A 15193-nucleotide genomic window follows, 5' to 3' on the forward strand; every position below is an offset into this window, starting at 1 on the left:
TGTTGCTCTACCATAGGCGGATGGGTCATTCTTATTTTAGTCTTTTGAGTCGTTTGTATCCAGCTATGTTTGAAAAAGCTAATAAAGAGAGACTTGTTTGTGATGCTTGTGAGCTTGGCAAGCACACCAGGAGTTCGTATGTTAGTACAGGTAGTAGGAGCACCTGTAGTTTTGATTTGATACATTCTGATGTGTGGGGACCTTGTTCCACAACTTCTGTTAATGGTTTTCGATATTTTGTGTCTTTCATTGATTGCTTTTCTCGTACTACTTGGCTTTATTTGATGAAAAACAAGAATGATGTGCTTGCTTGTTTTAAAGATTTCCACAAAGGGGCTCAGACTCAATACGGGGCAGTAGTGAAGGTATTGAGGTCTGACAATGGGACAGAGTACACGAACAATGCGTTCAGAGAATACTTATCCTCCCAGGGAATCCTGCATCAGACCACGTGTCCGTACACACCAGAGCAGAATGGAGTGGCAGAAAGAAAGAACAGGCATCTCCTTGAGGTAGCGAGAAGCATGATGATCTCAATGAATGTACCAAAGTACTTGTGGGGACAGGCAGTCCTGACAGCTGCGAGACTGATCAATAGGATGCCGTCACGTGTGTTGGAGTGGAAGTCCCCGCTTGAGTTATTGAAAGGTGAGATTAGTGATAGTCTCCCCTTGAAGGTATTTGGTTGTGTGTGTTTCGTGCAGAACAACAGACCAAATGTGGGAAAACTGGATCCGCGAGCGGTCAAATGTATCTTTGTGGGGTACTCGGCCACTCAAAAAGGCTACACATGTTGGAGTCCCGTGGAGAGGAGGTTGTTTGTTAGTATGGATGTCACATTTCGAGAGCATGAGCCATACTACTCCTCTCAGGTTACATCACCTTTTGGAGACTCGCACTACTAGAATTCTAACTTATTGCATGCCCTGAAAAATAGCTTGTTGCAAGGCGATACTCTTGCAACAAGCCCGAAAACACTTGTTGCATGCGTTTACCCTTGCAACTATACCCTTGTAACAACTTCCCTCACAACTGCTAAGTAGTTGCAAGGACTCCCTTGCAATAGACTTGTTGCAAGCCTATACCCTTGCAACAAGGGCGCATGCAACTACTTTCAGAGTTGACCCCATTTTTAGTACTTGCAAGGGGAGGCAGCATAGGTCCCACCTGACTATATGCAAGGCTAACAATCGTGGGTCCTACTGGACTATATGCAAGGCTAACACCCGTGGGTCCCACCTGACTATATGCAAGGCAAGGGAATATGGGTCCCACCTAACTATTAGCATGAGAAAATTATTAACTTATTGCATGGGTGATTATTAACATGTTTTGAATGCAGTTCATACTATTTGCATGGACATACCAACGTATATAATAATAGGAAATAGCTAAAAATTAGCATGCTCCAATTCTACAATCCTCCCTCTTTGTACCAATCTGGTACCAACCCATTAATTTTTTACAATTCCCAGTTTTCCATTCAATAACATTCACATAAAACACATTGAAACATAAGTATAAAGCAACTAATAATCATTTACTAACATAGTATAGTTATCTTACATTGAACCAAAATTTAAAAAGAAATAAAACAACATCATTGATAATAAAAGAGGTGGCTTCTAAATATATCCAAAATGTGTCCACCTATCAAGCATTAACAAAATAAACTCACCCCCTATGAGTTAACAAAATATTCCCACAATATAACCTGCAAAGTAATATAGCATACTTCATTAAAAGTTGCAAATAATTGAATAATACAAATCTACAGAGAGAGGCATGGGAGGGAGAAATACCTGAAATGCACCTTCAAGAAGCTACATCATTACCAACTTGCATACTATGAACAACCTTTAGAAAAACATTTGCAAACTATTCATAAGTACCTAAAAAATAGTTGAAAATTTTATTTAAAGGATAATGAACAAGTAATAGGGATTGTACAACATATTGTCCGAAAAGGACAGTTTGAGTCTGGAACTGATACACCATAATTGTGCAATTAAGCTTCAATCGGCCTTAAAGTAAGCCACAACAACCCTCCATGCACCCTTTGATTTATTCAATTATCAAATGAACAAAGAAAAATAAATGCAAAGTAAAACTTACTGGAAAGACAAAAAAAAGGGAAGATTACCTTCTTGTACCAAAATTATGTTTACACATACACATGTTTGGCCACTGTTTCTGAACTTGCCAGCAAACTGAAAACATTAAACATTTTCAAGTCATGAACATAAATTCATACTAGTCATGAACATCTGCAAGGTGCACTATCAAGCTCTATTTTATTGATATGAGGTGCAATTTGAAAAAATAAAAAATGCTTTGCATATAATCATGGTCACACAAGCAAGGATGGGTATAATGAAGTACTAGTTTAAACTTTATTAAGCAACCAAAGCAGGCAACATTTTCGGAAATTGGCATACTACATACCTGAGAAGAGGCCAGTGATGCTCGAAGAAATATCCTAAAATAATAAATTCAATGCAAGTGATAGTCAGTACAAAGGTTTGACAAGTTAAAAGTAGCTCCTAAACTGAAAATAATAAATTCACTCACGCCACAAGGTCCAAGCACCTGCTGCCACAAGGCGTGACACTTACTGTCATCTACTGATGGTGTTGTTTGATGTGAGTACCATGTATTGATACAAAATTGAAATATATGATGGGCTTAATATATATACTGCTACTCTTTATGGTAATATCTGGCTAATTCAAAGAATCTGAACAATTAAAAGAAACGAGTCAAATCACTAATTAGAACTTTAGATTGTCCTTCTATATATAATATGCCTAACTTTTTGTCCTTTTTTATTATAAGACACAACATCTAAGAGACAAAAAAAAACACACCTGAAATTATCAACTGTGCATTTTTTATTATAAGACACAACATCTAAGATCCACAAAGTACAACATTCTTCAATGTTATCAACTGTGCCGCCTCCTACATGAAATTTGAACAAATAAATTCAATTATACAAGTAAGAACAAAAACTTAACATATGAAAATAAGAAGAGAATTAGAAGCTCTGGAAAACTTGTATTGAACCCTACCAATACTCATTTACCCAATTAACCAGCTTGTTCCACAATTACCCAATTATATCATGCACAATCCAATTACATCCAACACACTTGTAGCCTACAACAAATTTAAGGAAAAACATATCATGTTAATAACATCAGCAGTAGTGATAATGAATTAGCAATATTATTAATAGAAAATATAGAACCAGATTGCTAATGATCAAGAAATTAAAAAAAAAAAACACACTTCCTTAGTTTTCAATATTGTGGTAAGGTCACTGAAATCATTAAAATTATGCTCTAAGGATGAAAAAAGTGACTACATAAATTTTCATTCATGCACTTTGCTTGTTCCTCACCAGGTCTCGGACCAACCGGTACTGCACTAATCAACACAATTCACCTAGCTAGGAATAAGATCTACAATAATCAACTCCTAAACCACCAAACACAAATTGAGTCAATTTTGCAAGGACACGGACAAATTATTTCTAAGCAAGTTGAGGAGCAAGAATATTTGAGAATTGAGCCTAGGAGCAAGAATTGAGCCTCTTTCCTTAATAAGCAGCCCATATATTTGAGACAAATTTGTGTTAATTCTGAATTTATAACATAAAGAAAACCCAGGATAAAATTAGTGGTCCTTTAACCTGACAGAAGGAGCAGGAAGTGGAGAGGGGATGCACGAGAGTTGCAAGCAAGACATTCCATCATAGGAGAAATGACCTACTTAATTATATCCCCTCTGTATCTCTCAAAAATCAACTAATAGCACTCAATAAAACTAAGGAAATTGATCTCACACAAAAGGGGCAGCCTCGCCTGACGTAAATGAGCCGCCTCGCCTCGCCTCGCCTGACGACCAGCCCTGCTGCACGTCCGCACCTGGCCAGCGATCGACTGAACCGGCCCCACCTGAGTCGCCTCTTGCCTTGCACAAGGGTTTAGTAGTGGGATTGGGCAACATTTTAGTGGTTATATCGTAAGTGAAAAAGAAGAGGCGCGGCGCCATTTGGAATTTCCGAAAAAGAAGAGGGAAATGGCGGATAAAATTGGAGGGAATGGAAAAATTTAGGAGAAAAAAGGAAAACCTAAGTTACTAAGGAGGCTGCGCACAGGGAGGAGCAAAATGAAAAGTTAAATGCAACTAAAGAATTCATTTACTCTGAGGTAACATGATATTTGTGTTTAGATTGGACCGTTTGATCACCTTTACACACTACTATCAAAGGATTTTCTGCATCACGTACCGCCAGATTTAAACAGAAATATTATGTTACATCAGATTATAAGGACTTCCTACCCACATCTATTCAAAATGAATAAATCAGAACCGTTATTCTCTTATCAAACGGCATAAAAACTTGATATTTACAAATCACCTAATAGATGTACAGAAACACATATGAATAATTTTCAGAAAAAATAGTTTTATTTTTTTTACATCTTATATAGTCAAATAATACTTATACATATCATTTTTATAGACTTTCATTATTATATGCCTCTTCAAATTTATAAAATATTTTCGGACCGTTCATTTTCATGCGGAAAATCAATGGTCGATCTGCAATAAAAAAATTTCAAATCTGTTTTAAAATGATCAAGGAAGAACATTGAACGTAACTAATATAAAAGTTCGGAAGTTTTATTATGTATGGGCTTCGATCCAACACGGAATATTTATGACCATACGATACTTTAATTTTCAATCAATTAGATGGATGGGTAAATAAAAACAAAATTTGATCAAACTTGGATACAAGACAATAAACGTAGTGCTTTTTAATTTAAACGGTTCCGATCGACCAACAAATGATATATTCTCGTGCTTCTTCATTAACTCACTAAACAAGAGTTTATGTTTCATGTTCATGTATAGAAGATGTGAGTCATGTAAGCAACATACATATAATGCTATTTAATTTAATATGTCAAAATCATTTAATTAAGTAATAAATATGTTATAACAGTAATTATTGCATAAATTTAATTAATATAATTTTCATTACAAAAATACTTGAATAATATTCACTCCTAATTTTATTTTGACTTTATAAAATTCGATTTTGACTTGAATAATATTCACTCCTTCTTAGATAAATTTAAATCTAAATAAACTAAAATTGACATTTATAACTATTATTTGGCCATAAAAAATATAAAAAATTGTAATTTTTATTTTTATTTTTTCATAGTATTTGTTATACATGAATTATTTATCAAAACCGTGTCACTGACTAGTGAAACCCATTTGTCAGCTCCGAATTTTTTTGCTCCCCTCTCTGTAAAATTTGTTTTATCCATGTAATGCTATATTATTTAATGTGTCAAATTCATTGAATTAAGCAATAAACATGTTATAATATCAAGATGAATGAATTTCATTAATATAATTTTCATTACAAAATATTTTCTAAAATTGAAGTCGATTTTTGATGTTAATTGACTAAATTTTACTAAATATTTTCACAAAAATTAACACATGTTGAAGGGCCTAATTATGATGAAATTTTATAAAATATAATATAACTATGGGTTAACTAGTTGCATGGGTATGGGGTTAAGTACTTGCATGTACCTCTAATAAAATATAGTATCTTCCATGTGATTAAGTAGTTGTAAGGCAATAATTTGGAGTTATTGCATGGACCTCCAATAAATTATAATATCTTACTTTCAAAACGTAGTTGCAAGGTGAGGTATAAAACAGTTGCATGGTTGCACATCAAACATTTGCATGCGATACATGTTGCATGGGACTACCCTTGCAACAAGTTCGAGTCCTGATCAAACGCCATTTCTATTGCAAGGACCATCTCTACCTTGCAACAAACAGGTGCTCCCCTTGCTATAAGTTACAATTCTAGTAGTGTCGCTCGATACTGGAGGTATAAGGCGAGAGGGGGAGAGTAGCAGTGGTAGTGAGAGGAGGATGGTGGGTGTGAGCGATGTCCCTTGCGCGCCAACAGTTGAGGAGTCGACTGTTGTGGAATCGGCTGTGGTGCCGGAACGAGGAGGGGATGATCCCGATAATGGTGGCACTCAAGCTCAAGGGGAGTTGCGAGTGTACACGAGGAGAAGGAGGCAGGTTGAGGATACCGCGCCTACAGTGCCGCTTGTGCCAAGTCCCTTGTCCCTTCCTACCCCGACTTCTGAGACACCATCCACTGACTCAGAGCACACAGGTGATATGATTCCTCTCTCTACTCCTCCCACTCCCATGTCGGTAAGGAGGACTCCTCGCCTCAATGCGGGAGTTCCCCCTGATCGATACGGTTTCCCACATGATATTGCCCAGTTTGTTTCTTATTCTCACATCTCACCTGCACATGGAGCATTCATTGCATCTCTGGACATTGTCTCTATTCCTAAGTGTTGGCAGGTTGCTAAGGAGGATCCAAAGTGGAAAGCCGCCATGCTTGAGGAACTTGAGGCTCTCGCAAAGAACAAAACCTGGACGCTTGTGCCATTACCACCAGGAAAGAAGGCGGTTGGATGCAAGTGGGTTTTCACTGTGAAGCAAAGCCCAGAGGGTCGGGTTGAGCGTTACAAGGCCCGGTTGGTGGCAAAGGGGTACAGTCAGACGTACGGTATTGACTATGATGAGACTTTTGCACCCGTGGCGAAGATGAGTACAGTGCGGACGCTTGTTTCCTTAGCAGCGAATGGGGGTTGGAAGTTACATCAGCTTGATGTGAAGAATGCCTTCCTTCACGGCGAGTTGTTGGAGGAGGTGTACATGGAGGTCCCACAGGGTTTTGGCACGAAACAAATGGAGGGTAAGGTGTGCAGACTTAAGAAATCTCTTTATGGGCTGAAGCAGTCCCCTCGAGCCTGGTTTGATAGGTTTAGGAGGGCTATGGTAGGCATGGGGTATCAGCAGACCAATGCAGACCATACAGTGTTCTTCAGGCGACATGGAGTTCACATTACGATGCTGGCAGTGTATGTGGACGACATGATTATCACTGGTGATGATGAGGGTGAGATTGCATCACTGAAGAAGAGGTTGAGTAAGGAGTTTGAAGTGAAAGACTTGGGGCAACTCAGATACTTCCTTGGGATTGAGATAGCTCGTGGTGCAGAGGGGATTGTTTTGTCTCAAAGGAAGTATGTGCTGGATTTGCTTACAGAGACAGGTATGCTAGGGTACAAGCCTGCGGTGGCCCCGATCGATCAAAAGTCTAAGCTGAGTGCTGAGGCAGGAGAGCCAGTTGATAAGGAGAGGTACCAGAGGTTAGTTGGTCGCTTGATCTATTTGAGCCACACTCGTCCTGACATCTCCTTTGCGGTGAGTGTGGTGAGTCGCTACATGCATGACCCTAGAGAGGGTCACATGGATGCTGTGTACCAGATCCTGAGATACCTGAAGAGTGCACCAGGCAAGGGGTTGATCTTTCGCAAGAATGGGCATTTGAATATTGAGGGATATTGTGATTCAGACTGGGCTAGTTGTGCCGATGATAGGAAGTCCACGTCTGGATATTGCATGTTTGTAGGAGGCAATCTGGTCTCCTGGAAGAGCAAGAAACAGTCGGTAGTTGCGAGGTCCACAGCCGAGGCAGAGTACAGGGCCATGGCTTTAGGTGTTGCAGAGATGATGTGGTTGAGAGCTCTGTTGGTGGAGCTCAAGATGGACCAAGGGGCACAAATGAAGCTGTGGTGCGACAATAAGTCAGCTATTAGCATTGCTAATAACCCTGTGCAGCATGACAGGACCAAGCATGTGGAGATCGACAGATTCTTCATCAAGGAAAAACTGAATAGCGGACTACTTGAGCTGGGACATGTAGCTACTAGAGAGCAAGTGGCTGACTGTCTCACTAAAGGGTTTAGTTCGTTGGATTTGTCGAGACTATGTGACAAGATGGGCCTAGTGGATATTTTTCGTCCGTAGGCTCATCTTGAGGGGGAGTGTTGGTATGTTTATCATTGTATTAGGATAGTTTGAGGGGGTTATTTGTAAGAGTGTTTGTAAGGCTCTATATAAGCCTAACCCTTGATTAATAAAGATAATCTTTTTACACAAATCTAGTGTCCCTCAACCTAAAGGACCTATTTGTTTGAAGAGATCTTCAAGAATGGTAAAGGCATGCTGCCAAAATTTCAAATTTTTACTATTCTTGAGGGACTTAATTGCAAATAAGTGAGAGGCAGAGGGCATGAATGCCAAAAGACAGTAGCTATGACTACTTCATGTCATTTGCACTTCATTCCCTATGACAAGCCTTGATGATTTGTCCTTTAATCAAGTGAAAAGTTCATAAAAATTATATTTTGCATAAACCAGGGACCTTTTTGCATAAATCTTGGTTTTGACAGTCCCTTGAAATGCTTTAAGAATGTTGAATGTTGAATCTTGATGTTTTGACTTGATTCTCATGCATATTGGTACTGTCACAGTGGTTTTCAAACCCTTAAACATGATTTTGACCCTAACCAGCCTTTTAATCATGATTGAAACATTTGAGAATTGTTAATTATGCAATATATGACTTGAACTCAGCAGCCATCAGTGATCATATACCACTGGTACAAGCAATGCCTTCAAAAAGGCTGATTTGACTCCTTCTGACAAAACAGTAATTTCTGACACAGAGAAGGGTTAAAGTGTAAAATGGTTTAAACAGTCAGATATAGGACTCAAAAACACATAAAATAGACTCAAATTTTATATTTTTAGGATTTTTCTACAATTTCGTATGAATTTCTAAACTTCAGACTTTAAAAACAAAAATTCTGAAAATAAATGAGTATATTTACCATTCAATACCCCTGGTTTTCATAAAAAATCTTAAATATAGGAATGAATTCTCTAAAATTGTAAAATTTGGCATGCAAGCCTCTGATATACACATCTTTGATTTCATGAAAGAAACTACACCACTGTGTGCAAATTCTATGAGAAATTAACTTGAAAATATCTTAAAATATGTAGCCCTCATGTCACTTTGATTCAAAACTCGGTTCATGCAGAACTAAAACTTCTGTTGTACTCAAACTCTTTCAAAATAGTCAAAACAAGCTCTTTGAATCCTCGAACCAGTTTCAGACCTTCTGTACCGGTCATCGGTACCAAGTTAACACCTTGTCAGTATCTGAGATCCATAAATCATGTCTAAATCTTATTTAAATTTCAAATTGATTCCTTTAACGTCTTCTATGACTTTATATAAGCCCAAATGATTAAATTCCAGAAGAAAATTGTAGCTAAATCGATCAAAATCGAGGTAATGCTCAATGGTACCGATGGGCACTGTTCATGCCGATATTGCCGCCTCCAGTGACCGCCGACGGCCGAAAACACTACCGTTGGACTGCTGACACCATCACGATCACAGCCATGCCATTGGTCGGCGTTGCCGTGACCGGAGTCGGCTAGAACTAACTTTGTCAGAGCCTTGTCAGAGCTAACCCCAATCCTTATCGGGTTTGCACAATTATTGATGCACCCGTTTGATCCAATGAACCGTATTTAAATTAAATCCAACGGGTTCTGACATGTAGAACCCATTTGTGAATCATCTGATTAATTAAGTGATCTAGTACGAATCTCAAAGCCCATGTGATGAAATCCTGACCTGTACACACCTATGAAAGGACCAGTGCGCTTGTTAAGGCCTCAAAAGCCCAATCTCAAAGCTCTTTGAGCAAATCAATCTCAATGCCAATCTCAGAGCCCAAATGGCAAACATCCAAACTTGTATACATATTTCAAAGGCCCAAGCCTGAATCCTAATGTCCCAGCACTAAGCTTGATGGAGCCGAATGAAGTTTCTTTTACAAATAAGCTCTTCTGACAAGTCATATTTAAAATACAATTCCTACAAATTTACGCTTAGGTCTCTGACTGTATAAAACACTTAAAAATATGCCCTTGAAAGCCCAAATTGCATGTTGAATCCTAACAGAAACCCATATTACATATCCAAGGCCCTTTAATAACTACAAATAAGTCCCTGGAATATAAAAATCTTCACAAACAGGTCCTTTTAGTTCATAACTTCTTCATTTTAAGTCCGAATCAATTCAAACCAGTTTCAAATGACTCCAAATTAAATTCTCTATTATTTTAGATGAAATCTCAGATGTGTCCAAGCTTCGGCCATGACCTGAAATGACCAAACTACCCTCTTTATAATTAAAATTTCATAGATAAATTGTAAAATTCTCAAAAGACATTACATATCTCATATCATAATTAAAATGTCAACATGTACAAACTTTTCCATAACATTGTCAAATGACCAAAGTACCCCTTTTCATATGAACGTCATGTTTTCCCAAATAAGTGACACAAGTTAGGAACATAGATGCATATAGTCACATGCAATATACACATACACATGACAACATAGATGACCAAGAATAAACGAGAACCAACCACACGACCAAAGATGACAATACATGAGCCCTTTTAGCCCTATCTCAGTTCACAACCAATAGGCACAAATCCTGAAATGAACGAGGTATTCAGCTTGACTCGAAAAGTCTTTCTGATGTAATTAACGGTGGGAGCTTGCACCCGTCGGGAGTTAAACATCCCCACAATAAAATAATAAAACCCCGATGGGCTGATCATGAACTTAGGTCCGTCACAAGCGTTAACCAGGAGAAATGTAGAAAGATGTCCAACGAATGCCCCGAGTTCGGTGCCCTGCTCATGGTCTTTTGGAGAACTAGAGCACTGAACCCATGCGGGAGCATTTCCTCGTTTAAAACATGCCCACACCGTTAGCTAACCTAGCCGTGCAACTTTCTGCGCCCTACAGATACAAACACCTCACTTTTTTATCCAAGAGGCATATACACCTACCAATATCATATCAGTCAACTAATCCTTTGAACAAAACAAAAAATAAAAATCCGCAAAAAGTCAAGGAAAACTTTAGCCTACAAAATTCCAGAGATAGAAAAACTAATTCATATCTAATAGACTAAATGAGTAGCTTAGAAATCACCAAAAGCTAAATCATGTCAATCACAAAATAGCAGTGAAGGACCTTGGATTTACCGGTCCTCAAATCGTGCAACAGAAAGCCTCCCAGTCTTATTGCTCCAATCCCATCTTTTAATGTTGTAATAGAAACTGGTGTATCAACCAACAAAGCAGACCCGCCCCTCCAATTAGTGATTTTATATTTACATTGTAGATCATCAAAAAAATTAACGCAAAAAAAGTAGAAAAGTGTTGCATTGCACCCAACTACATAATGAACAACGAAAGTGAGCCACGTGACACTCTCAATTAGAATCCTCGTCTCACCATGCATCTCAAAGGCAAAGCGAGTTGGTACCCCAAATCTAAAAAAGTCCACGTGAGTCTTATGATTTCTAGTCAAATGGCTCTCCAATAGATATCCTGAGCCAAATCGATAGAAATATCTCGGGATTGGTCATCTTACGGATTGGGCATCTAAGATGAGAATATTTACAAGATTTTTCTACATGATAAATCACTTCATAAAAAGGGAATTTTTCGTTTCAAGTCTGGATCTTATTTGGACAGACATCCGTAATGGTATTAAGAATAACATTCAGAACGGTGCAGGGAAAAGTATATTTTTTGGACACAGAACAAATGACTGGAAAGACACTGTAGTTTTTAAAACATATATGATCAATGAGAAAGAAGTTGACAAAAATATGTAAAAAACAAATAATGTAAGGGGGTCCTTGTAACTTTTTTTTTGTTACAGGTCCTTGTAGTTGCACATAATATAGATTGATTTCTCTTTTGTTATTGTTTGGTGGAAAGCCAAGAATCACAAATCAGGGAAAAAGATGAATAGTTTAATAAGTGCCATAAATAAGAGCAAGTCAAGATGTCTTGTAATTCATATTCGGTCTTTTTCAGTAAAAGAAATTTAGCTAAATTCCTAGCCTCCAATAGGCTCAAACAGTGACTCTCCCATATCTAAAATTCAGTGAATTTCACACAGAGCTAGGTTTTGTTTTGGCGCCAAATCTTTCAAAAGTAAAATGAACAAATAATAATAATCTATCGGACGAAATCAATAACAACAACACTTAAATATTGATTCTTCATAAAAAAAATACATTTGTGAAAACTTTCTATCTTAATAATTACTTCTTTTAATTAATTCCTAATCAACAGCAAACTAAATGTATCTACAGAGTAGAAACATTAATCATTAATCGATAAAATAATTACCTGTCTGATAGGCACCGTGAGTGGATTGGAACAACCATTATTTTGACAACTGATCAGTAGATCCATGTTTGTTATATTTTAAATCATTTCTAATTATTGAGTTGATTTTAATAATTTTTAATTTTGATTTTCTCCAATATTTAATAGAGTCAAAAGTGTCCCAACAAAAAGAAATATAATTGCCGCCGTTTTTTACTTGAAAATAGTGACAAAGATAAACTAAAATAAAATAATAATAAGAAGTGTAGTGCAAAGTATTGGTAATTGTATTTAAAGGAGTTATGCGACATGTAAAACTTGTGTAGTACTCAGAGATATATCACTAATTAAAAGTGAGTATTGCATGTCTTTTTTGTGGCAATTTTGTGACCATTGGCACCTGGACCAATTCAACAAAGTCCGTAACGCATGAGGCAATTTGTGCAAATATATAACCAACGGACCAGATTCAAATTAAAAATTCTGTTACTTGAGTGAAATGAATTTGGGGGAAACAAATCTACAGTGATTCATTCTTTGATAATCACATAACTTAGTTATTTTAAATCCGCTCCTTTATTTATTTTGAGATTTGTGTATAGAAGAAAACAATTTTTGAAATTTATAGGGTTAAAATGCATCATTGGTTTTGTGCTCCAACCATACCTCACGTTTCTATCTCCGTTTACAAAGTTCAAACAGTTAATCCAAACCGTTCATCTTGTTCTACATATTAAAATGTGCTTAGAGACCAAATTCTATATTTTTTGGAATATTTTTTACTATTTTTTTAGATAGGTACAAAATCACTGCATTTGGACCATCCAAAAACAGTGATTTTGTACCTATATAAAAAAAATAGTAAAAAATATTCCAAAAAAAATATAGAATTTGGTCTCTAAGCACATTTTAATATGTAGAACAAGATGAACGGTTTGGATTGACTGTTAGAACTTTGTAAACGGAGATAGAAACGTGAGGTATGGTTGGAGCACAAAACCAATGATGCATTTTAATCTCACTCATAAAAAAAAAAAAGAATGAATTTTAAAAAACAGGATCCTATAATTCTCAAAAAATCACACAAGTAGACAACAGATTTATTTTCGAATTGGGGAGGCTAATGGAGTAAGCCGAACAATGTTTGTTGGGGGCTTGGGATAGATAGTAGGCGGCCATTTTTATTAATATCCTTAAAAAAAAAATTAATTTTAAAAATACCTCCACATTGAATTTCTTTTTAAAAATGTCCCAACCGCTAGGCCCACGGGCGGCCCAAAACAAAAGCAGACCGCCCGTCCCACTGGCGGGTCACTTTAACTAGCGGAGCGCCCGTGGCACGGGCGGTTCACTGTTCACTGTTCACTTTTTTTTTTTTTTTTTTTTAGTATTTTGATTTGAATAATTTTGTGAAAAAAGTTTTCTTATTTATAGTGTATGCCAAAAAAATAAAATATTTGATATAAGTGATGTCGTAAATTTTTATAACTTTAATTTTTTTATTTTTTTGGTGAACTTTGATTTTATTTGTCAGTTGGATATCACAAGTCTAAATATAACACTAATTAAGGACTTGACCTTTATTCTGGTTTTAATAATATATGTATAATTAGGGGTGTACAAAAATACTGTCGACCCACCCGACCCGTCTGACCCGATCCGTATTTTACCGGGTTGAGATGTTATTGGGTCGGGTATGGGTTGGATTTTGACAAACCCGTTACTCTGGGTCGGGTCATGAATTTGCTCTTAACAACACGTTTATACCCGGACCCGCCGGTCTCAAATCTATGTTTTTACATTTTTACATAACTTCTTAATAGATTTGTATTCAGAGAAGAGAAAGAGGAGAATTAATGAATCAATCTTTTTATTATCTTGATTGAATGATTTTACAGAGAGAGAGTTCGCATATATAGGTTCAGTAGTCAATTGTTATTACAGGATTCCCTAACTGCTATTTTACATATTGGTACAATCTAATTTGCCTAATTACATAAATGACCTCTATTACTTCTCTTTCTATTTACTCCTCCCCTCACGTTTAAAGCACTATTTATTTCTATCCAATTCGAGGATATTTAAGAGTTTTAAGTTTAATTTGAATTTGAATTGTTATGCTTTTTTATTTCATGGATTTTATATGCGATTGTTATATGTCGCTGCCTTTTTTTTTAGGATATTACATTTTGGATATGTTTTTTTTTTTTTGTTATGGATGTTATATGCTAAATTATTTCTATTTTATTTATGTTTCTCACTTTTATTTGTACCTAGTTTTAATAAAAATAGTAAAAAATATATAATATATTTTCGATCAAAATTATAACCCGTCTAACCCCGCATAACCCGTAATAACCCGTATATAAAAAAATAGATGGGTTGGGTTAGGTTATGGGTGGGTCAAGTAAATAATTATTTTAACCCGGTGTAATTGGGTTGGATTCAAATTTTAATAAAATATCATCGACCCGCCCGTTGTACACCCCTATGTATAATATACACATATACATATACACATATACACATATACACATATACACATATACACATATACACATATAAACATATACACATATACACATATACACATATACACATATATACAATTTTTTTTTATAAACTCATTTAATTATAATATATATATATATATAGAGAATGGCTAAGCTCAAATCGTTTGTTCCTGGGCTTAGGAACAAACGATTGGGTTCTCCAATTTCCGAAGTTCAAACGGCCGATCCAAACCGTTAGATGTTTAATCTATATTAAAATGTGCTTGGAGACAAAATTTCATATTTTTTGGAATTTTTTTACTATTTATTAAGAGGGTTTGAAAGTTGCTGTTTTTATTAAAATTCTGCACCATAAAAAAACAGCGACTTTCAAACCCTCTTAATAAATAGTAAAAAAATTCCAAAAAATATGAAATTTTTTCTCCAAGCACATTTTAATATAGATTAAACATCTAACGGTTTGGATCGGCCGTTTGAAC

At 36.4% G+C, this 15193-nt stretch overlaps 1 long non-coding RNA gene across 1 annotated transcript; it reads right to left on the reverse strand.

Moving 5' to 3' along the window:
• Positions 1-1647: 1647 nt before the first annotated feature.
• On the reverse strand, positions 1648-3431 carry LOC144544608 (uncharacterized). Its single transcript, XR_013508267.1, has 4 exons — positions 3086-3431; positions 2144-2210; positions 1803-1892; positions 1648-1714 (listed from the first exon to the last, which is right to left on the reverse strand). It is a non-coding gene; the product is annotated as an uncharacterized LOC144544608 (long non-coding RNA).
• Positions 3432-15193: the final 11762 nt, after the last annotated feature.

This window comes from Carex rostrata, chromosome 26, assembly GCF_964058835.1.
Source record: "Carex rostrata chromosome 26, lpCarRost1.2, whole genome shotgun sequence".
Lineage (NCBI taxonomy): Eukaryota > Viridiplantae > Streptophyta > Magnoliopsida > Poales > Cyperaceae > Carex > Carex rostrata.